General features: G+C 41.7%; 1 pseudogene; it reads left to right on the forward strand.

Annotated features, from left to right (window-relative positions):
- The first annotated feature begins 14,007 nt into the window (after positions 1-14,007).
- LOC150049072 (small ribosomal subunit protein eS6 pseudogene) lies at positions 14,008-17,068 on the forward strand (annotated as a pseudogene).
- Positions 17,069-23,062: the final 5,994 nt, after the last annotated feature.

Below are 23,062 nucleotides of genomic sequence, written 5' to 3' on the forward strand. Positions count from 1 at the left end.
AGATTCTATATAATATGATTGATTGAAAATATATCTGTTGAAAAGGAGGTTACAACGTAGTCATTAAGGCAATTCCCAGCCAAGAACAGGGATGTGACAATCCATGAGAGAAAGTCTTATCAGTTTTGTAAGTCATTGATTCCTGATCCCCTAGCTCAGAAGTTCAGAGTTGTTCTAAATGCCTGAGTAGATCAATGCACAAACATTAACTAAAGAAGCAAAACAAAAAGTTCTAGGAAATAAGATCTGAAAGAATGTCAACTTAATGTCCATCCTTGCATTTCTTCTGCATTTTATGGATAACTTCCACCAGAAAAATACATGGTGGAAAAGGCTCCTCCTCTGAGCTGGGAATTTTTCTAATGGTTTTGTGCTCTTTGCCTTCTCTGGTTCTAGCTGCTTCTTGTGATTACTGGGGAAAAATGTTCAAGAATTATTAACTGCATCCCTCCTGTGGTAAAGAGAAGGGATGATGCATATCTATTTTATTCAGAGTTTTTATATGTAGGGTGAGTCTTGCAAACTTGAAATTAATTTTCCCTTGGCAACCTGTTGAGCCCAAAGCAAAATGACTCTTATTTTCTGAATTCTCAATTTCTCTTCCTGTGATGAGAGAGCCTGGCCATTCCCTGTGGGGCCTAAGAGATTCACTAATGAAAAACAGAAGGGAGATTTTGATCGATCCAATCTACAAAGCACAAGGAAGGTAGAACTTTCAACAGCTCTCCGTGCATCCAGACCAAAGTAAACTTACTCAAACATGCTTGATATCTGAGATTCTGCCCGTGATTCTCACTGCGTCCCTTTGTCATTCTCTCTTGGCATTCTTAACAGATCTGGAGAATCCATAGTCTGAAAGACTTAAGGTCAAGTCACAACAACAAGCATCTGAGTTGGATAAAACACTAAATGTAGCTTCATTTATAGGAACTTGGGAGGCCCCCTGATAGAGCCAAACCACTCCTCCCTTCAATGGACCTTGCTGGAATTTTTGTCATAAGATTATAAAACTGGATGTAATTAGCTGGAGATATTAATAGGTTCTGTCATGTAAAAGATTTGTAACAAAGCTTTTGGTTGAATCGAATTCCAAACTGAGAATTTTTTTTTTATTCATAGAGCCAAAGAATCCTTTGTTCTGGGATTTACATCATGGGACTATTTTTAGAGTCCAAATCTGCTCTGGCAGGGGAATCTTGGTTTATTCTTCTTCCCCCTCTGCCTCCAAACCTCTCACATCATTTCTCTCCCTTCCTTTTGTCTTTCCCCAGGCGGGTACACGGCTGATATGGCTGGCTAGGCATTAAGGTCTCATGAGGGTCAGTGAGGGGTGGGGCGGCTCCAGAGGGTGGGGATGAGGCTATCTACTACATGACCCAATCCAAGGAGACAAAATGTTTCCAGCTAGCTGCTGGAAATGGTGATTGGGAGTTTAGAAAGATGGGAGAGGTCATCTCTCCTTTCTTGTCAAGCTGAAATAGGGGATTATTTCATTCTGTATTCAAAACAAAAACAGGTTCTAGAATTTCTGAACTTTCTTGTGTATGACTTCAGTCCATGTTTGCCTGTTATAAGAGCAAAGATGTGGCCTGAATGAGGAGGAAGTTCCACACACCAGCACTTGACCCCCTTTTACTGGTAGGTCTAGAGCTACCAGTAGCTCATCCATTTGATGTAAAGTGATTATTCTCTATCTACCTTAAGTTGCACTGGACATTCCAATGCTAGGGAAACAGGATCCAGAGAAGAGAAATAATTTCCTTTGTAGAAAGGGATAATAAGCTATATTTCCCAATTCTCTGAGGTATTCTCTTCAGTGAACTAACCAAGCTGCCCCAGCTGGAAAAGAGGGTTTCCAGGAAGAGCCCATCTGAGGGAGAAAAATTCTTCTTTGGCCTCACTTGACCTACTACAGGGAGTTAAGCCACATCTGCTAAGCACGCTAGGCCTGCTTCCATCGTGTTAGATTGCTGTGCAGTGGTTCCAGTCATGGGCAGACCACTTCCCATTTTCTCTCATGCTACCCACATACTAATTATAAATTTCATAAGGCACTGATCAATGCTTTTACATGAGGGGATAAAGAGATTTAGGGTATTAGAGCCCTAGGCACATAATGGCTTTGTATGATTTAGCCCATGGTACCTCCTCTAGGCCAACATATCATAGCAAATGGCAAGACTTGGTAACCCTGACCACATACAAACTCCACTTGGTCAGGTGCCTTGGTGTGATGAGCAGAAGGGCATGCAGGCTCTCCCTTCACCCACTATCATTCAAGGAGTTGGAGAAATTACCTATGGGATACATATATACAACCAGCCTACTAGAGGAATTGTTTTAAATCTTCCCAGAAAATCAACAGTATTTTCTATCTCCTCTCAAAAGTCAGGCAGGGCTCTCGGGTCCCTTCCTGACGTGGAAGAATGAATGGGCACTGTGCTGCTTGGGGGAGGGACTGGGGAAAAGACTTAGGTTTTCTCCATCTCTTCAGTGGACTAGAGGTCGCAGGGCTTTGGATCATTGGATATAATTAGTGAAGATGTGCCTAGGTGTGGGGGTTGCTTTAGAAACTCCCCTCTTGGCTTGGAGGAAGTATGAATTGAACAGCCCAGCTCCCATACTGAGCATCCAAGCAGTAATGACAAGGTGCTGAAGACACAAGGCCCAGCCCCAAGTCTCCTGGGCTATGCCAGCTCCTGGAGAGTTTTTATGGTCCAAAGGAGTTGAAATCTATGTAAGAGACTGAAATAAATTTAAATTCATTAGACCAATAAAGAACATATTGTCTCAAGACATTCTTCATATGTCTCAATCCCATATTATAAATCCCAAGAAAGGATTCAAGTTTATATCCAGTCAACCCCTCATGACCAAGATAAGATGCATATGTAGGACAACTTAACTTTTTTTTTTTTGTCAGTTGTGGGACTTGAACTCTGGGCCTGAGCTCTGTCCCTTAGCTCTTCAGCACAAGGCTAATGCTCTACCACTTTAGCCACAGCACTGCTTTCAGTTTTCTGGTGGTTGATTGGAGATTAGAGTCTAAAGGACTTTTGTGCCCAGGCTGGCTTTGAACCCTGATCATCAGATCTCAGCTTCCTGAGTAGCTAGGATTATAGAGCCACCAGCACCCGGCCAGCTGCTTATCTTTTTTTTTTTCTTGAGTAGCTGAGGAGGCCTATTCAGTGGCCTTGATGAGATCTCATTGGACCTTAGAATCATTGTAAATGGTAGCAATTATATGACAAGAGATTATTCATTCTAAAGAAATGGAGTCTGCATTCAGTTGCAATTGTTACCATCTCGACCCTCTCTTTCCTCTGCTAAACCTGGAACCGATTCTGTGTGTTGGTTTTAACTCTGAAGTAGGGAGAAGTATTTCCAGTTCTGTGTTCTGTTTCAAACATTTGTTATGAGCCTAAGCAAAACTCAAACCAGGATAATATCAAGCTTGTTCCAGCCATTATTATTCACTTGGATCCTCTGCTATGGAGAAATAGAAGGGCTGCCTTTGGACTCTTTGAGTTTTAATACCATCTCCTCCTCCCTCACCCATCCAGAAAATATAATTGATAAGAAGCAAACTTCTTAGAGAAGAGATATACCATAACACATACTTCCGTGAAGCCAAATGAGGCTTCTGGGTCACTCCAGTCCCTTCACCAAATGACAGCATTCATCAGCTGTGCGCCTGGGCTGTGTTCCTGGCCTCTTGACTGACCAGGGACCAACTACAGACTTTCCTCACACACTAAGGGTTACGTCCACAAAATGATCTTCATTCTTTTCTCCTCCATCTGCTCATTAGAGGCTGAGCTTTCTCATCAGGCCTCAGTGATGGAGTCTGCATTCTTCTTCTTGTACCCCAAAGTGGATTCTTGAAGACCCAGTCAGTCAGTCTTTCTGCTTCCTAGAGCCACTAAGCCAGCTGGCTGTACCCACTTTTCTATCATTCATGGGCTATGGAAGTTGCTTAACCATGGCCCCTAGAGCATTGGCTCTATTCAAGCCCCTGCCCTTTTGTTGTGTTCTTGGCTTTTACCCTCTTTCCCTTAGCTGCACACTTTGTTCCCTCTCTCCTTCCATGCAGGCAAGTTTCCTCCTCTTCTCTGGACAGGAGAGTCTTCATAGCAGCCAGAATCCCAGAACAAGGGAGCAGAGAAGGCATCTTAGGCATTGAGAAGCACCTAGCAGGACCACCATTCTTAGCATTGTTGGTTCTGGACTTGCTCTGTTTGCTGAAAGGACAATGATAATAATGCACAGCGCTCAGAGATTAACAGGGGGGACACCAGCAGAAAACTAGGGAAAAGTAGAACTCACCATGTTGAAGTATTGGGTGTGGGAATTTCCTTATAGACACAGAAGGAAGCCCTGGGGCAAAAGTTAAGATTCAGAATTTCAAGCCTGATTGACTTGCCTCAATCTTTTTTAGGGAACTAGTCTGAGGTACTGATGCTCTTTGATTTTGTCTACCAGAGCTGAGATCTCTATGATATAGAAACCTTGGGAGAAAATAAAGGAAGAGGATATTGGATGTAGCTAGTTAAATGTCACAGTTATTACAAAGATGACCAGGAGGTGAAAATAATTTAGAAGACGTACAACTCATAAAGACCCAATTAATCAGCACAAGTAGCAATAAAGAGGAAAATAGAAAGGAAGAGAACTAAGGAGGAAGAAGAAATGGAAGAAGAGAAAAAAGAAACAACTGCCCATACAACTTATTAATGAGCCTAGGTTTTGAGAGGGAAAGGTGTATAACTGGGCCAATACACATGAAAGAGTAAGAGTAGCAGTGAATTGTGAATTATGAAATGTATGAAACAATAGAACAACTATTTGGGGTAAAGAAACAACAGGTTAAAGCCAACACTGAGGAAGGATTGTGTAAGAGCTTAGGAAACTAAATTCTGCATTAAGAGCCAAAAGGACTTTTGAGATCATCTTTTTAATCAGTGGTAGACACTCCATTTTTGTTCTTTTGACTTCTTGTTTACTAATAGAACTTTTCCCCCTTTCTCTCCCTACCGCCAGCTGTAGTTAGATATGTGGCCACCTATTTATCGGAATCAACCTGTTTTTGCAGCTGGGTATCTATGTGGCTATATCATGGGCCAGTGGAATATAAAGTGTGTGATTCTGGGCAATATCTACATTCTCAAAGGGAAAAAGCTTTGGAGTACCTCTCTTCCTGCTTCTGCTGCTGGGGATCAAGAAGTAGAATTTACATCTGATTCATGAGCTTGGTTTAGTGTATAACCTTTCTAACCCTGATTTGCAGTTTTCATGAGAAAAAGACAAGAGTTTCTAATTTAAGTCATATATTGAGGCATTCTTTTTCAAGTGGCTTAGTATAATAAATCTTCATGGAGGATCTAAACCTCTTATTTTGCAAAGAGGAAAAACCCAGAGGGTAAGTGCTACACAAAGGTGAAGCAAGAGCACAGGTTTCCTATTTTAAATACAAAGTACCTCTTTCTATACTACCTTCTGACTGAGATCACAGAATCAGTCAAATCCTAATTACTGTATCTTTTCTGCTAAAAAAAATCATCTTCAGAGTGTAAATAGCAGGGAATGAAGTCAAAGGTGAGAAATACTGAGTTTCACTTCAGATCAGTTTAGGAATCCAAACTGTCACAATGTTTGGTCTGAGGCCTGGATAGATCCACATTCTAGGATACAGAAAAGATAGTCATTTCTGATGGCTATGGCCTCAGGGAAATTTTCCTACCAACCACTTGTGTCTTTAAAATAAGGTCAGGTCACTGAAATCAGTTGTAAGATGAACGTATCATTTTGTGCTGGGGTGATGATCATGCTGGTGACCAAAAACTATTTGCTACATGGCCAGGGGGTTGAACCCCATCCTATAGTTTATCCTTTGTTTATGTGCATGCTGCTGATTTCTTCAGATTCGCAGAGCTTTCCTGTCCTCTAGAATGCTCTCCCTTAAACGTTTTAGTTTATCCATATGGAGAATGAGATGAGACCCAATGGTATAGACCCCTGATAAACTCTACCCTCTCTCTGTGAGCTTAGACCAGCACAGTAGCAAGTACTTTTGACTTTTGTGTGTCCCACACAGACAGGACAAGGCCTTATGACAGTGCTGAGTGCTCAACTGACCAAAGATGAGACTAATAAACCCAGCCATCCATCTACCACATTTTACACATGCCACACTCTGAATTACCACAGGCTTAGAAGGTCAATATATTAGTCAGAATTCTTCTGTGGCTCACAACCAATAGGATGTATGTGTAGAGAAAGAATGAGAGAATGATTATTATAATTGGCTCACATGATCATAGTAGTTGGTGGGTTAGAGAGCCTATATAGCCATTGCCTTATTCAGAAGCCATCTGGGAAGATGCTCTCTCTTAGGGGAGAGTAGAAATTTTATTCCACCAGATCTTCAATTGAACAAGCCCCACCCGCATTATGGAGGGCAGTCTACTTATGCAGAAAATCAAGGTAAGCATTAATCTCATAAAGCAACAAACCCCCAAAACTACCTTATAGAAAGACCCAGACAAAAAGTTCAAGCGGGTATCTGTGCACCCTGTAGCTGGGGAAATTGGCAATACAAAATTAACCATGATCATCACTAATTGGTTGGTATTTTCTTAAGACAAACCCAGAAATCATTCGAAACAACACATTTAAGTGGGTGAACAGGATGGAAAAGATCTCTCCAGGAAAGAAAAAAAAATAATACTTTTATCCCAGGGACATATCTATCTTTGAAAGCATGAGCATAAAAGAGTAACGGGTACAGGGTTTCTAGGGGTGAAAAAGTGAGTAGTTTTCAACTGTGACATCCAAAGTTCTTGGAAAAACTTAACATTCTAATTTAAGTGTCTCAGAAGAATGGAGCTCTGGATTTTCAAATATCTGTGAATTGAGTATGTATTGTAGGTTTCTCTTTCTTTCACATTCTCTCTTCTTAAAGTTTAAAGAGAAGCAATTCCACTATGAAAGGGGTCAGTGCCAGGAACAATGAAAGAATTGGCTTGGAGTTGATTTAAGCATTATCTGTGTTTCCTACTCATTGACTTTTTTGCGAGGTATTTATTGAACACAAATTATGTTCAAGATATGTTAAGTGTGAGTACTATTCTAACATGGGAAAGTACCATCTATCCCTTATCTAATTTTAGTGGGTATGAGGAAATTTCAAGGGCTCTACGGTCTCTGTCCCCTGCTATTACAACATATAGAGTCCTGGCCCCATGAATATAGATGAGATCTCTCTATTTATAGTCAAAACAACATTGTGAAGATAATGTAATATCCTTCTTACAATTACTCTGGGCAGACGTAGAGTGCTTCTTCAAGGCCAGTAGACAGGGAAAACAGTGGGGAGATGATTTTATGCAAAGTGTAATGTGGCAGCAAACTGTGGTCCTCTAATCCACCTTTAGGAAATGAAACTGGCCACCAACCAACAGCCAGCACAGAAACAGGAGCTTTAGTATGGCAACAAGGAAGTGAAGTCTGACAACATAAGGGAGCTTGGGGGATTCTTACCCCAGCCAAACATTCTGATAAGAACATAGCCAAGTCAACATTTTGACTGTAGTTTTGTGAGATTGTGAGCTAAAGATCCAACTGAGCCATGCATGAACTTCTGACCCATACAAACCATGAGATAATAAACATCTGTTGTTTTCAGTTGCTAAATTTGTGGTAATTTGTTATGCAGTATAGGAATTTAAAGGGGAAAGAGTTCAACAAATAAATGCTATGGTAGACCACATTACTTGCCTTAACACCTTGTCTCTTCCCTAGATCCTTTTGTGACTTTTCAGTTTGTCCTTTTGGAGGACAATCCTTTGACATTGGTTTTGGCCAGTAGGAGGGGCAGATATGGCAGTATGCCTGTTCTGAGCCAAGACCTTACAAAGTGTCTGTTCACTTTTTCCCCTGCTATCAACCATGAGAACCTATTTCAGTTAGCTGGCTGGAAGAGGACAGGAGGTGTGCAGAGTAGAGATTAACCCTGAGTAGAGATAAACTGTGCCTAAAGAGGCACAGTTCTTGGAGACAGAGAACCCAACCCCTTCACTGCAGTTTAAAGCTAGCAACCAACAAAATAGAGCTCTCTTAGCCCTTCTGAAATTCAGAATACATGAACATTATTTCAAGATGCTGGATTTTTGAAACTTTGTTATGAAGCATTTTTGTGCCATTAGCTAATTGTCCAAATCACACGGAAATGAATTATCATTGCGATACTTTCACAAGGGAGAAGCATAGAAAAATATGAGCATATAACAGGACAATCTTTAGATAATCTTTGATGGACAATGAAACTATTTGGAGATCTACATCAAAGCCAATGTGAATGAAGGACAGAAGAAGGAGAGATTAAATGAAGCTGAGGTAGACGAGCCACCATGAAGTGCACAGTAAGCATTTGCTTCATTGTTTGCTAGCTGTGAGGGAGACCCTGCGAAGAGTTTTAAGTTAGAGAATGACATGAACAGATTTCATTTCTGAAACAGCACTAGACTTGTAGGACAAGAGTGGTGTCAGAAGTCAGACGAAAGTTATTTTATCAGTCCTGCACAGAGGCAAGTGACTTAGATGACTAGAATATTCAGAAAACATATATGAAGAAATCTGGTAAATAATGAGAGGAAGATTTAGGTACAGACAGTATCAGGGGTGTATGTTTCCCATGTTTTTAAAATGTGAATTGCTGGATAGCTCTTGGATACAATCATTAATATGATGGAAACTGGAAAAAGACTACATCTTGGGGGAAAGTTCTGGGTTAATCTTGGACAATGATAGTCTTTGAGCTTCAGGTTTTTATCTGGAAAATGAGGATAATACCTCAACCTTGGGATTGTTGAGAAACTCAGATGAGGTCATGCATGTGAGGAAGCTTTGCAACTCAGGATGTACAGTAAGTGTGCAATCTTACTGTAGCAGAGATAGAAAAGGTAGGTGAGAGATGCAACAGGTCAATGAGCTGGTGGGTTAAGTTGACGAGATGACCTTCAACCATCCTATCTGGTCTTTTTATTTTACTTTTTGAAAAGTCAATGGAGAGAAAAGAACCAAACCTTAAAACTTCATAGGAGATATTCTTTTCTAACCAGCTATAGAGCTTGAGTCCCTAATGATCCTGCCTTTGGTAATAGCTTCAGGATGGATGCTGAGAACACCCACTCCTGACAGTCTCCCTTAGGACACACTGTCTCCATTTTCCCAGACTGGGACATGTCTGTGCACCATGGAAAATCCCTGAGGTCGAACTCTGTTGCTGGAAATCTGAAGTTGGGTGAACACAAGAGCTGAGGGACTGATGGGATCCTGCTGCTCAGGATTATGCAACTCTCACTTGCACAGAGTACAGCATCTGAGCTGCTTGCTGTGTTCTGAGAACCACAGGGCTTCCAAAGAGGTCAATCTATAGTAAATGTTATTTATTGTAAAGCATTTATTGAGTTTCTCCTGCTAAGCACTTTAGAGACTTTGAGAGGTAAGTGGGCAGAAGCATACTTATCACGATGAACTCCATCCTTTTACAAATGGTTATTTATACCTTGTGGAAGGTTTATATGAACTGTTACCTCTCATTCTTGTAATAGCCTCCAGAGGTGACCTCATCCTCACTCTTCATCCCTGTATTCATACCTGGATTCCAGATGCTCTTCCAGGACCAATTACTTTAATCCCATCATCGTTTATCTCTAAATTTTCACCACCATTTTGGAAGTCAGATACAAACATCTCATAGTGGTATTGCTATCCCAATCTAATTGTGTGAGAAGGGCATCTGGCTTGTGGATTGCATGCCTTCACTGGAAATCGTAACACATTGTGTGCCACTGGATCTCTAGCAAGCCATGTCACTTTCAGAAGTCTTCTTACTATCTGCAAAGACAAAGATATCTCAGCCATCAAGCCATGGTAGAAAACACCACAAAAAGTCTGAATACAATGTCCTTTGTAGAGCAAGCCAGCCCTTGATTGTTAGCAAAGGAGATTCAACATTGGGCTCTGAGTTGGCTAAGGTCTGGGGACCAGGAATCAAGGATCCAACCTGTCTTGTGTTCTGCAACCAGAGGCAACTTCTCTGAGGAATCTTAAATGTATAAATCCAAGAAATAGCTCAGTATGACGAGGAGAACAGAGAAGCATGGGATACCAGATGTGGCTGAAGGTAGAGGAGTTCATTGGGTGTTTTTATGAGCATCATGTATCTCATGATGTAAGGCATCATGAAGTAAGTGCAGATAAATGAATGAGACATTTGGAAAACTTCTAAATAGTCACAATAATACTGAGGAAGACCAATTAGCTTCACTGAACTCAGAAAATGGCACTGCATTCAGTAGACTGCAGCTTTACTTCCTTTGATCCTTGGTGAGGAGAGACTATTCCAGGTGATACAGGGTGCCTTGTTCATTGCTTCCAGACTTCTGTGGAGTGTTGGATGGGGCTAATGTGTCAGGACACGAGCTACAGAGGGGACTGTAGATGGTCAGGGGCTGGATATGCAGAATCTGTTTGTGAGAGAAAAGCTGCTGGAGCTTCTCAGAGCTCCTCAAAGACAGTGCCCTGATCATCCACAAGTACTTCATGTCATGAAAACCTTGGACAAACCTTACAGTGGAAACAGAATTTAAGTTTTGGTCAGAATGCACTAAGCTTTAGACAAGTAGCCAGGTCAGAAACCAACTCCGGAGTAAGGACATGTGAATCCGATTAGTATGGGTATAGTGGGGAGGACTGATTACTCTTTGGCACCAGCCACAGTTGAGACTGTGAAGTGGCAGTGTTTATCTCAGGAATTCCAAGGTCTCTGAGTTCTACCCTCTTCCCACCCCTGTCTTCCTCAGCTTGGCTTTTCTCTGGGCTCACATCTGTCCTCAGCAAATAATTTGAAACTCACTCATGTATGAATGACTGATAACAGTTTACTCCATGAGATTTGATTTGAATGAGGGCCAGACCCAGAGGCTAAGATAGGAAGGAAGTATGGGTGGTATTTTAATCAGACCCTGATGCTCAGGGGTCTGAGCCTTTCTAAGGTGGGAAGGGAAGGTGACAGAAGTGGTTGGTTGCTGTCTATATAACCACATGGTTCCATATTGCTAGGTCTGGAAGGTATTTCCTGATTTTTTTTTTCTTAGGGTTCTCAGAATCACCTGGCCAGCTTGGGTGGCCCAGGAGTCATCTACAGCTTTAGTTTGTACCTTGATCATTGGAAACAGGTGGTCAAAGAATCAGACTTTGGGAAAACGACTGACGGAACCCTCACTTGACAGTTGAGTAATCTTACTGTCCCAAGGCAAACTCCTGTCTCTCATTTCAGGTCCGGCATAGGACCCAGAGTCAGTTACAGGACTTGCTTTGCCAAAGTCTCCTTCTCCCACCTCATGGGGGTTTCTGAAGGCTTCAAACTTTTGATTCCTTTCGAAGGAAGGATGACCTGGTGAGCACATGACTAGCACTGTAACTAGCCAACCTGGAGAGAGCCATCAGGTACATAGATCCTACCAGCATCCACATACCTAGCACACAGCATTCACTAGCCAGGCTCCTCAGAGCAACCCCAAACTGGGATCTATTGTGTGTGTGTGTGTGTGTGTGTGTGTGTGTGTGTGTGTGTGCTCGTGTGTGTGCGCGCGCGTGTGTGCGCATGCGTGCACATGCATGCCAGCACTAGGGCTTGAACTCAGGGACTGTCCCTTAACTTTTTTGCTCAAGGATTATACACTACCCCTTGAGCCATACCTCTACTCCTGACTTTTTGGTTGTTAGTAGGAGATAAGAGTCTTGCAGATTTTCTGCCTGGTTTGGTTTTGAACCTTAATCCTCAAGATCTCACCTTCCTGAGTGGCTGGGTGTACAGATATAGGACCACCGTAGTAGATTACAGGAATGAGTTACTCCACCCAGCTAAGGGATTACTTCCTTTTTGAACTCTGGGCCTGAGCATTGTCCCTGAGCTTTTCAGCTCAAGGCTACAACCCTATCCCTTGAGCCATCATGCCCAGCTAGGGTTCCTTCTTAACAAGACTCCCTGTTGGCATACTTATGTCCCTAAATGTCCATATCTACAGTTGGATCTAGAGGTAAACCTTTTTGTTTTGCCAGTCCTGGGCCTTGAACTCAGGACCTGGGCACTGTTATTGGGCTTTCTCAAGGCTAGAGCTCTACTGCTTGAGCCACAGTACCCTTTCTGGCTCTTTTTTTCTATGTATGTGATACCGAGGAATCAAACCCGGGTCTTTGTGCAAGCTAAGCAAGCAATCTACCACTAGGCTAACCTCCGGCCTAGAGGTAAATCTTTTAAGGCTGACATATCTTCTCATAGTTTCACAAAGTGGCAGCCAGCCAAAGGTGGTATTCCCTAATATTTGACTGCAGTGCTGGAGAAGTGCTCTGTCGCACACTTAGTATAAGGTTTGTTCTAAAAATCAGGTAAGCTCTGAGGGGTCAGATGCAAATGGTACAAGTGAGATTTGTTTCCTTCTTGAAACAAATTAGAGCAAGAATTTTCCTAGCTCTGGTCTTTGCCTAGTTGTTTTTGTTGTTGTTTGTTTTGTTTTGAGTCTTGTATGGTCTTCTAGTAAAAGGGTCCTGTTTCTGCCGATAAGTGACCTGAATTCATGTGTAGGTGACCGGAGACTGGTTCTCTATATGTTTCTTTTTTTTTTTTCCCAGTCCTGGGCTTGAGCTCAGGGCCTGAGCACTGTCCTTGGACTTTCTCAAGGCTAGAGCTCTACCACTTGAGCCTCAGCACCACTTCCGGCTTTTTTCTATGTATGTGGTACCGAGGAATCGAACCCGGGTCTTCATGCATGCTAGGCAAGCACTTTAACCACTAGGCCAAACTCCCGGCCCCTCTATATGTTTCTTAATTGTCCAACAACCTTGTGAAAGAAATACTGCTATCCTCAGTTTACATATGAGATTAAGGCTCACAGAATTATCATCAGCATGGATTTCCAAGATCACTTGGCTAACAGGCTATTGAGCAAAAATCTGAACTCAAGTCTGAGCTTCAGTGCCTATCTCCTTCCTACGAAATTGCAGCTATGTAGCATTTCGCTAGGAGTGAGATATTTCAGTACCCTTGTCCTCTTATTTGTGAAAAGTAGGTATGATAGGTCCCATCTACCATTATAAGTTAGTGAAGTTACTTAGATGGTTAAGCGAAAGGAAGAAAGGAGAGAAGAAACACTAAGACAACTCAAAGAATAGTAAGGAGGTAGAAAAGTCTGGTTTGGGATTCATTGTAGGTACTCAATAAATACTTGTAGACTGGGTGGAGGAATGAGACTACAGAAAATGACATCAAAACCTAACAAACATGTAAAATGAGTACATATAGAGGGAAGGAAGAATTTCCAGACTTTCCCAATTCAGAGAGACATTCCTGGGAGGTTGAACAAGTACAGTGTAGGATAAATGGAAAAGAGTATCGTTGTTTCAAAAGTAGTAAATTTAGAGGGTTTATGCATTAGCATGAATTAATATTCACATACACATATGCTGCAAGAAAGATAAACTATTGCCCAATAAATTCATACAAAATAACTAGGGCAACATGTTCTGCCTTTTAAAGTCAAGGTCAAATGGATCCTCCTGCAAACACCCATAGGTGGAGCAGCAAATTGACCTGCTAATTCTTGGGTTCTGAATCCAGGGTAAACTTTCAAAGTTGTGGCCTCTTACCTCTTTAGCAATCTGCACATTCATGACTGCTTGATTCATGACTACAGGAAACATGCACACATTTTATATCCAGTTTGTGAAGTTCTGATTCAAGTATTTCTGACATAATCTTAAGGGCTGGCTGCTAGATGGGCCATGTAATGTACCTGAAAGCCATAAGTCCTGCTTCTGACAACATCTGCAGTGATTCGTGTTTCTGGGAATATCTGGGGAAAGGATGAAGAAGTATACTTTTGGTATGTTACTCACCTGGGAACCAAATATTAGCTTTATTACCCAAATGTCCCCCAAAAAGTGATGACCCTGATTTCGGAGGTTCTTCCACCTCTGACTGCTGAGCTTGGTTCTGGTCCTGTTAGCTTGGTCCTGGAGACTATCAGCAACATCAGGCCCTTGGAAAACACTGGCTGCTCTCAAGTGTTTGTGCAGCCCAGAAGACGCCATGACTCTCCATCTGTCCCACTCTCAGAGGCTATCCGAACTTATTTCCTCATGTGGTTCTGTGGTAACAGCTGGCAGGTTGGAGACAAACTCTTTTCCCATTTGTTCTGCAGGTTTCCCTGGCTCTGTCACAGAATCTGGATTCTATTTCCTGATTGTCCTCCTCCATGTTAAGGCTGGGGCAAAGGATTTGAAGATGACACACCTCCACAAACCACTAGTCTTTCTGTTGTCAATTGAGGCCTCTTCCTCCTGCACTCTAAGAGCCCATTCTCAAGGCCAGGTTCAGCACTGCTGGTTCAAGTAACTACTTGATGGACCCTTTTCCAGCCACTCCACTCCTACCCCGGCCTCAGTCAAGTACATGCAGCCTGTTGAGACATTCGCAGATATACTATAGCTAGTCAGTGTTGCTCCAGTGGCATGCTGATATTCAATGACTTGAGTGATGCTTAATAAAGGGAAGGCATAGGAAAACCATTAGAGAGTGAAAACCACACAGCTGGCAGTGGGGCTGCATTCCTTCCTCTCTTAAGTTTGAAATGACAAGAGTGGGAGACAGAATTAGAATCAGCCTGGCAGACCTTTCAATAAAAGAAAGTAGTCAGTCTGTAGCCACCCTTCTAGGAAGGACACAGGAGGGAAATAAACATCTTACATTGGCTGATTGAGCAGCAGACCAGAGGCTAGGGGATTCTGTACCTGTTGGAACATAGGGCCCATTCTCCAGAGACTGGGAACAGAGTAGAAAAGTGGAAACTGGATCTAGAAGGGAAGGCCAAAGATCTCCACCAGTGTGCATAAATCCTGTGCACTGTGTGCAGAAGGCTTTTCCAGTCATCTGCTTGGATGGACTTCTAGATTTCTTCAGCCTACATTCACCTAATTCTCCTCGGTGACAAGACAGAGGTAAATGAGGGCAGGGTCCTTACCTCTACTCCTTTGCTCTCAAATAGGCTCTGGTTAGCAGGATGTAAGTTCTAGTTGGCTTCTTGATTGAAACATAGGCAATTTGAAGGCCTTAAATCACTTCAGACTCAAAACATTGGGTGTGAAGCCTGAATTGCTTTGAAACAAGTTTTGTCTTTTTGTCTCATATTTTTATTTTTATTACTGGGGTTTGAACTCAGAGCCTCACACTCTTGATTGGCTTTTTCTTGCTCAAGGCTGATACTCTACCACTTGAACAACATCACTATATACAGCTTTTTGCTGGTTAGAGATATGAAGATTATATGTCATGCATTAATATATTTTGAATATTATATATTAATATATTATATATATAATAAAGTATATTATATAATTACATATATTAGGTAATATGGTTATATATAATTATATGATATATACTATATAGTTATATGTTATATTATATGATATCTATTATATGATCTGTATTATACATGTGTATGTATATATATTTACTTTTTATTTTCTTCCTTTTGGCCTAAGCTGGCTTCCAACTGTGGTCCGAAGATCTCAGCCTACTGAGTAGCTAAGATTGCAGATGTGAGCCATCTGCAAACTATTGTGATAATAGAAAATTTCTAATTTACCCCCAGTCACTGCCGGAAACAGGAGCAAGGATGGAATCTCTTGTTATTTCTTGTGCTGTCTGATTCTCTTTACAAGCAAGAATAGGCATTCCTTGCTCAGAGGACAAGACCAGTTTCTCTTGTACAAGCACTCTACCACTAACTCCCGACCCTGGCTTGTTTTTAAATATGGTTTTGAGCTAACTGCATGAGCTAGGTTTGGACTATTATCTTCCTACTCTGTCTCTTGAGTAGCTGGGACCATGGGCATGTGCCACCAAGCTCAACTGTAAGCGTTAAATAGAGGAGTTGTACCTCATTAAAAAGAGAGCTACAGACTTAAAGAAAGACTTCTATGAAGAGGAAATAAGAATGACCAATAAACAAATGAAGAAATGCTCAACATATCTGGTCATAAAAGAAAGCAAATCAAAATAACATAGAGATTCCCCCTCACCCCAGTTAGAATGGTCATTATCAAGAAATCCAATAACAACAGATGCTGGTGGGGATATGGCCAGAAATGAACACTACTGTACTGTTGGTGAAAGTGAAAACTTGTCCAACTACTCTGGAAAGCAGTATGAAGGTTCCTCAAAAAACTAAACATAGAGCTCTCCTATTACCCAACAATTCCACTTCTAGGCATTTGCCCAAATGACTACAACCAAGGGCACACTAAAGCTACCTGCACAACCATTGCAGCATTATTTACCATAACTAAGATGTAGAACCAACTCCTCAGTAGATGAATGGATCAAGAAAATGTTGTCACTCTTTTCCATGGCGCCTCCTGGGCAAGCAGCTGCTTCAACATGAAGCTGAATATCTCCTTCCTAGCCACTGGCTGTCAGAAACTCATTGCAGTGGCATTCCTGTTACAGACCAAGAAGAACTGGAGAGAGAAAGCATAAATCTGTTTGGGGTTGCATTGTGGATGCCAATCTGAGTGTTCTCAACTTGGTTATTGTCAAAAAGGAGAAAAAGATATCCCAGGACTGACAGATAACACTGTACAACGCTGTCTTGGACCCAAGAGGGCTGGCAGAATCCACAAACTTTTCAGTCTCTCTAAAGAAGATGATGTCTTCCAATATGTTGTTCAAAAACCATTGAACAAAGAAGGTTAAAAACCCAGGAACATAGCACCCAAGATTCGGAGTCTTGTTACTCCACGGGGCCTGCAACACAAACGCCACTGCATTGCTCTGAAGAAACAACGTACCAAGAAAAACAAGGAGGAGGCTGCAGAATATGCTAAGCTTTGGGCTAAGAGAATGAAGGAAGCCAAAGTAAAACGTCAGGAACAGATTGCCAAGAGGCGAAGGCTGTCTTCTCTGAGAGCTTCTACTTCCAAGTCTGAGTCCAGTCACAAGTAAGAGTCTTTAAGAGTAATGAATAAATAAGGCTTTAATTGTCAAAATAAAAGAAAATGTTCTCAGCACAGAACTCCATTCTTGTATATATACATCAGAAAGAATGACATTTCCACATTCATAAGGAAATGGAAAGACTTGGGGGACAATCATATTAAGTGAAGTAAGCCAGGCCCAAAGAAATACAGAATCCACGATTTCTCTCATTTGTAATAATTAGTGTATATCTAGGATTTTCCTAGCATATAAGATGATATGAATTGAAATGAACTCCCAAGATATGGGAACTAGAGTTTTTTCTTTGTTGTTTTTAATGTACTATGTGCAGTTACTTCTTATTTCAATTTTTCCCCTATTTTATTTTGGTGCCTGGTATATTGTATAAAGGTTTATTTGAATTAGGGAAGGGAAGAGGACACAGACAGGCTCAGCTATTTATGTATAGTTTATGCCTACTTTTCTAGTATAATGACATACTTGGTTGTCACAACAGAGATGGTACCCCACACACTTGCTTCTGGTCTTTCACAGGAAGTGCTTGCTGATATGATCTGCAAGGCCTTCAAGGTTCCTTCCAGCTGTGAGGGTCTACTGTTTGAACTTCACATGGCCCAGGCAGGTGGTAGATAGAAAATCCATGCAAGTGGATCCATTGGAAGCCATCTTTCAGAAAATTCCCTGTGCCTCTAGCTTCCTGTAGGGTCTCTCCGCTTCGGGATGCTAGGCTGGAGAAACACAGAGACCCTCAGTTGATGCAGATGGATGGGGAGGAAAGTTAACCCAGAGGCTGCCTCTTCATGGAGCAAAACCAGTATGAGATTTCCCCAGTGGGATGATGTTCCTGTTGTCCTGGCAGAATAAAGCTCACTAGCCTCACCCTTGAGCTTTCTTCTTTCTGATGACTTATTCCCATGCCCTGACCATTAAATCAGCCCCCAAGCAACTTCTTATCTCAGAGGCAGCTTTGGGGGAAACACAAATGAAGTCATACTGTGTAGAAAAGATGCGTAGTGTTCTTGTCAGCAGTCATGGGATTCATGGCACTCACCGTTTGCTGCTACAAGAAACAAATGTTGGAAAATGTTGCTAATTAAAAAGAATAAAAAAGGAGCTGGGAGTTTGGCCTAGTGGTAAAATGCTTGCCTAGCATGCATGAAGACCTGGGTTCCATTCCTTGGTACCACATACACAGAAAAGGCCAAAAGTGGTGCTGTGATGTTTGGGATGAGAAAGGTAGTTTATTTATTTATTGTTATTATTTTTTTTTGGTCAGTCGTGGGACTTGAACTCTGGGCCTGGGTGCTGTCCCTGAGCTCTTCAGCTCAAGACGACCACTTTACCCTTTGAAACACAGAGCCATTTCTGGTTTTCTAGTAGTTAATTGGAGTTAAAAGTTTCTTTGTCTTTAGTGCCTTGGCTGGCTTTGAACCGCAATCCTCAGATCTCAGCCTCCTGAGGATTAAAGGTATGAGCCGCCATGCCCAGCAAGGTAGTTTGAGTTATGGAAAACCTTGAAATTAATGTGAACATTTTCCTATCCTTCCAGTTTCTCCATTACCATCCTTTCTCCTCCCTACTTTGACCTCTCCTTCATCCTTCAGAGGCTGGTTAGTGTATAGCTTAAAAGAATGACTTAATCTTATGTAGTTTGGTGATTGTAGGCAGACTTCCTAACAGTCTGTTTTCAAAGTCTTGAAAAGCTGGAACATGATTTTGGTTTCATATATAGCACTCCTTATCAAAAACCCAAGAGTTTGAGGAATCCTTCTGATTTAGTGAAAGTAAGTATAAGATGCAGATATGCATTAAAGAATAGTTATCCATCAGGATTCATTAAACTTATAATCTGACTGAACTGAAACCCCTTTGTATACCTACTCAAAGCACTATATTAATAATAACCGACATGTTGAATTAAAGCTATTTTATACCATCTATATAAAGATAATTGAAACAACTAGTCATATGCCATATACAGTGCTAGAACTAGAAATGCAATGATTAAGAAAAGGCAGTTTAGGGGTACACATGATAGTCACTGAATATCCATCCAACCACCCACACACCTGTACACTCATCTCCCACCAGCCCATCTACCCATGCAGCCAGTAAGCATGATTGAATTCCTACTGGCTTCTGAGCACTTTCTACCTGCTTTGTTGACAGACATTCTAGCAGAGTGTGAGACCATGTTTTTGTGATCAAAGATGTTCAATAGGAAAAGATGGCTTAAGCAGATTATCTGACTATACTATATACTTCCTTACTTGGAGGCATGGGCAGTGAAGAAAAGACAGAGGCAGGTGGAAACAAGCCTACTGTAGAATGGTTTGTGGCATCTAGTGCCACTTATTCAATTAGTGAGGACCTAACTTGTACGGCTCCCTGGAATCCATGTTCTACATGTGTCTCAAGAGCAACTTTGGTCTCTTTCTTTTTGCTAAGCCAAGAAGAGCAGAAAAGACAATTCTTTATTCACTATGACTAATAGAACATATGGAGAAAAGTGAGAATTTAAAATACAGATGGGGTTTCAATGCCAGAAGTTGGAGGGAAGTAAACCCCACACGGAGCAGGTTACAGATACACATTTGAGAAAGTATTTCTTCACTGTGTGTCTCTTAGTTTGCTTGGAAGAGAGACAGTCATGGATGTTTATACTCAACAGATGAATCCTGACAAGTCAGTGGTTTGCCCGGAGCATTCCAGGAGGTGACACAGCTAGAAAAGGGGGTTGGCCTCAAGGTCTGTGTCTGAAGTGGAAAGTTCTAGACATTTTAGGGAAGAGAAGTTTCACATTTTTAAAATCAGATTTTTCTACGAGAAATGTCCATGCGGTATGTCTGAACTTGACTCCAAACCCCTTTCTGCAGGTATCAATTTCAATAGTAAGCAACTTGGTTGCCTGTTGTCTATATATATCATGTTCCCTATAATGTGGCATTTGGAACAGTATTCCTTGAAGCCTAGAGTTTCTGACCTGTAGCACTCCTGGAGACTCTGTTAGCATCTAGTTCCTAATCAAAGATATGCTAGTGAGACTGTGTATGTGAGCATGCATGTACATATTTAGAAGCAGAGTGGAAGAAACAGATGAGCAGAGGTAGATATTCACCCAATACAGAACTCTAAAATTCAGACTCTGTCTTGGGTATTATACGAACTTAGATCAATTTATAATATACTATATGCTCTATGAACTATTATCTGATTATTGGGACTCAGTTTGTATGTGCTAGATTAATCATTTAGTTTTGAAGGCAAAATGTTGACATCACATTGACTGGATGAATACTTCCTAAAAATGATCTATTTGCTGAGAGTTTCTAGAAAGACTCATTTATTTCAGTAGCTTTAAGAAGAAAATGTAAAATTTAGGGAGAAATGAACCTTCCAGATAAAGGATCCAGATTTCTCCTTAGTTTGCCATTCTATAAAGCAAATATCTCTTGCTCAAAGTAGGAAAACAGGAGTGAAAGTCGGGTAAATGATGAAGGGAGATTGGATTTGAGGGAGCGGGAACAGTATTTACATAATGATAAAGGCAAAAACATCCCCCCACCCCCATCCCTACACAACCTTCCCCACTTTCCTAGCTGAGAGCCAAGGCTGGTTCCAGCTTTACTCCTACCCAATGCCCATCACCTTCAGTGCCAGGCCAAGTAAAGTACACCAGGAGCAGCCACAGGAGGACAGAGCTGTAAGAAGCTCAGCTGCTGTAAGAAGCTGGGCTGCACCAAGACTCTGCAGTGAGCAGCTGGCTCTGGTACCGCCCCGCCCCCCACCTCCCCATGGTGGCATACTGCATAAAAGGGGCAGCAGCAGGGTGTAACAGCTCCCCTCCCAGACTCCTGGCAGGCTGACTTGAATGACCTATGGAACCGTGGTGCCATCTGATGGCCAAGTCAGGGAATGAAGTGAAGACACATGAAGGGACAAGTGCAGAATGGTCCCCACCTGTGATGGAGTTTGTGCTTTAGCATGTTTTAGCTTCCTACTCTAAAGCACTGTAGCAGCAGGCCACTAAGAGATCTAGCTGCTGGCACTGCTGCACAAGGGAGAATGGAAACTGAGCCCTTTAGAAAGCATGTGAAGTAAATCAAGGGCTGGGGGTGACATCAGGGTGGTGGAGTTATTCTAGGCTAGTATCCTATCGGGGCTTTGACATCAGAGTGCTTTGGTTCCACAAGTCAATGTTTGAGTGGTATGACACGGAGGCTGGGGTATGGGGAATGGTATCTGGGTAGGTGGAAGGTTGTCTTCTCTTTCTGAAGCTCTGTAGTTCTTTGTCTACTCTTTTTTCTTTCTTTCTTTTTAAACTATCCTCTTCTGTCTTCTTCCTGTTGTTTGCTGCAAAAAAAATCTTTTTCTTGGCCAAGTCCTTGACTGGAAGAAATGTAAAGTTCAAATTCCTTAGAAACGAGCCAGACTGTCAACTCTTTTTCTGCAGTGGTTACTCCCTCCAGGAAAAGATATTGGTGTCAACCACTGGAAAGAATTTCAGGCTGTCTGGTGCAGGTTTCCATGTAGCAGAGAGGGAAGAGGAGGGGGTTGAACCCACCCTCTTGGACCAAGGTTGCAGTTTTTTTTTTCTCAAAGTAACCTTTGTGGTTTGCAGATTCAGGATGAAGAAATGGGGAAGGGAGTTGTCCTACAGTGTGCTTTTTTGGCTGTTAGATATTGGTAGGCACAGTTTTGTGCACTGAGTTTGGATGGCAGCCTCACTGTTTAAAGGAAACCTTAGATGATTTTATACTAATATAGCACAATTAAACTGTTGTGTCATGGTGGATTCTGCCTTTACCTAGAGCTGTAAACACAAGACGACAGACACACTTGCTTTAACTTCTATAATGAGGCTGTGATAAGCTACCTGGCAGAGTGGCTTTAGATATAACTGACTTTTGTCCCCTGGGTACCCAATACTTCTAAGTAATACTCAATATGTGATTAAAGAAAGAACTTTTGGATCTATGGGGAAAACCTACCAGAAGTTGATTAGATTCCATCCATTTGGTAGAGCGGGTCAGATTTGCTTCTTTTCCAAAGATTAGCTGGATATGACATCTGGACAGAGAGAAGTGTGGTCTTGAATTTTGCCTTCTCCCAGGTTGCTGCTGAGTGATATCAGGTATCTTTGATTGCTTTCTGAATCTGTTTCCTCATCTATAAAACTAGGTAAGCACACCTCTTGGTTAGAAAACAGCCACTGATTAAAAGACATGGAACAGTAAGGGATTAAGGAGTTTAGTGTTGATTATCTCAAGTGTGTGTGTGTGTGTGTGTGTGTGTGTGTGTGTGTGTGTGTGTGTGTGTTTGTATGTAATAATTGCAAATACATAGGAATTAATGAATTAATGTCTAAAACAATTGGATAAGCAGAAGAGCATCAGAGGCAGCCAACAACTGTGACTGCAGCATGATCATTTCTGGTGGGTACTGTTGGTTCTATTTGTAGTCAGTAGCCGTATTCTGTCCACCCAGCTAAAGGACAGTGTGCAACTCAGAAGGATTCAAATAAATGTTTCCTCTAGGAATTGAGATCATTAGTGATAGTTGCAAGGGAAAAAATCAGCTGGAGATTGGACATTCTGATCTCAGCAATATACCAGTTTCTTCAAATCTACTATTTCATTTGTCTTTCAAAAGGCCTTGTTAGAGTGGCAATTTTAAAACTCACTGGGGCTAACACCTTCTTGCTTTTAAAAGTTGAAACCAAAGCAAATTGTTAAGATTTACAAACAGGATCCAGAATGGATGGTCTTTGCTACATGTGGCCTGTGTATGTCCTTTCTTCCATCATGTGAATTGTTTGGTGACTTATCAAAGACACCATCAGTACACTAAAGGCTTCTAAGGCATGTGGCCCCAGTGCAGGGGAGGACCCAACACCATAGGTTAGGGGCTGAGATAACCTCCAGAGGTCACCCTGCCTTCTACTGTTTATGGACGAGAAGACTGGAGTCTGCCCAGAAGTGCTTCAGCCAGCCCTGCAAA

The sequence above is a fragment of the Megascapheus bottae genome, chromosome 20 (genome assembly GCF_031878675.1).
Source record: "Megascapheus bottae isolate mThoBot1 chromosome 20, mThoBot2.hap1, whole genome shotgun sequence".
NCBI classification, from domain to species: domain Eukaryota; kingdom Metazoa; phylum Chordata; class Mammalia; order Rodentia; family Geomyidae; genus Megascapheus; species Megascapheus bottae.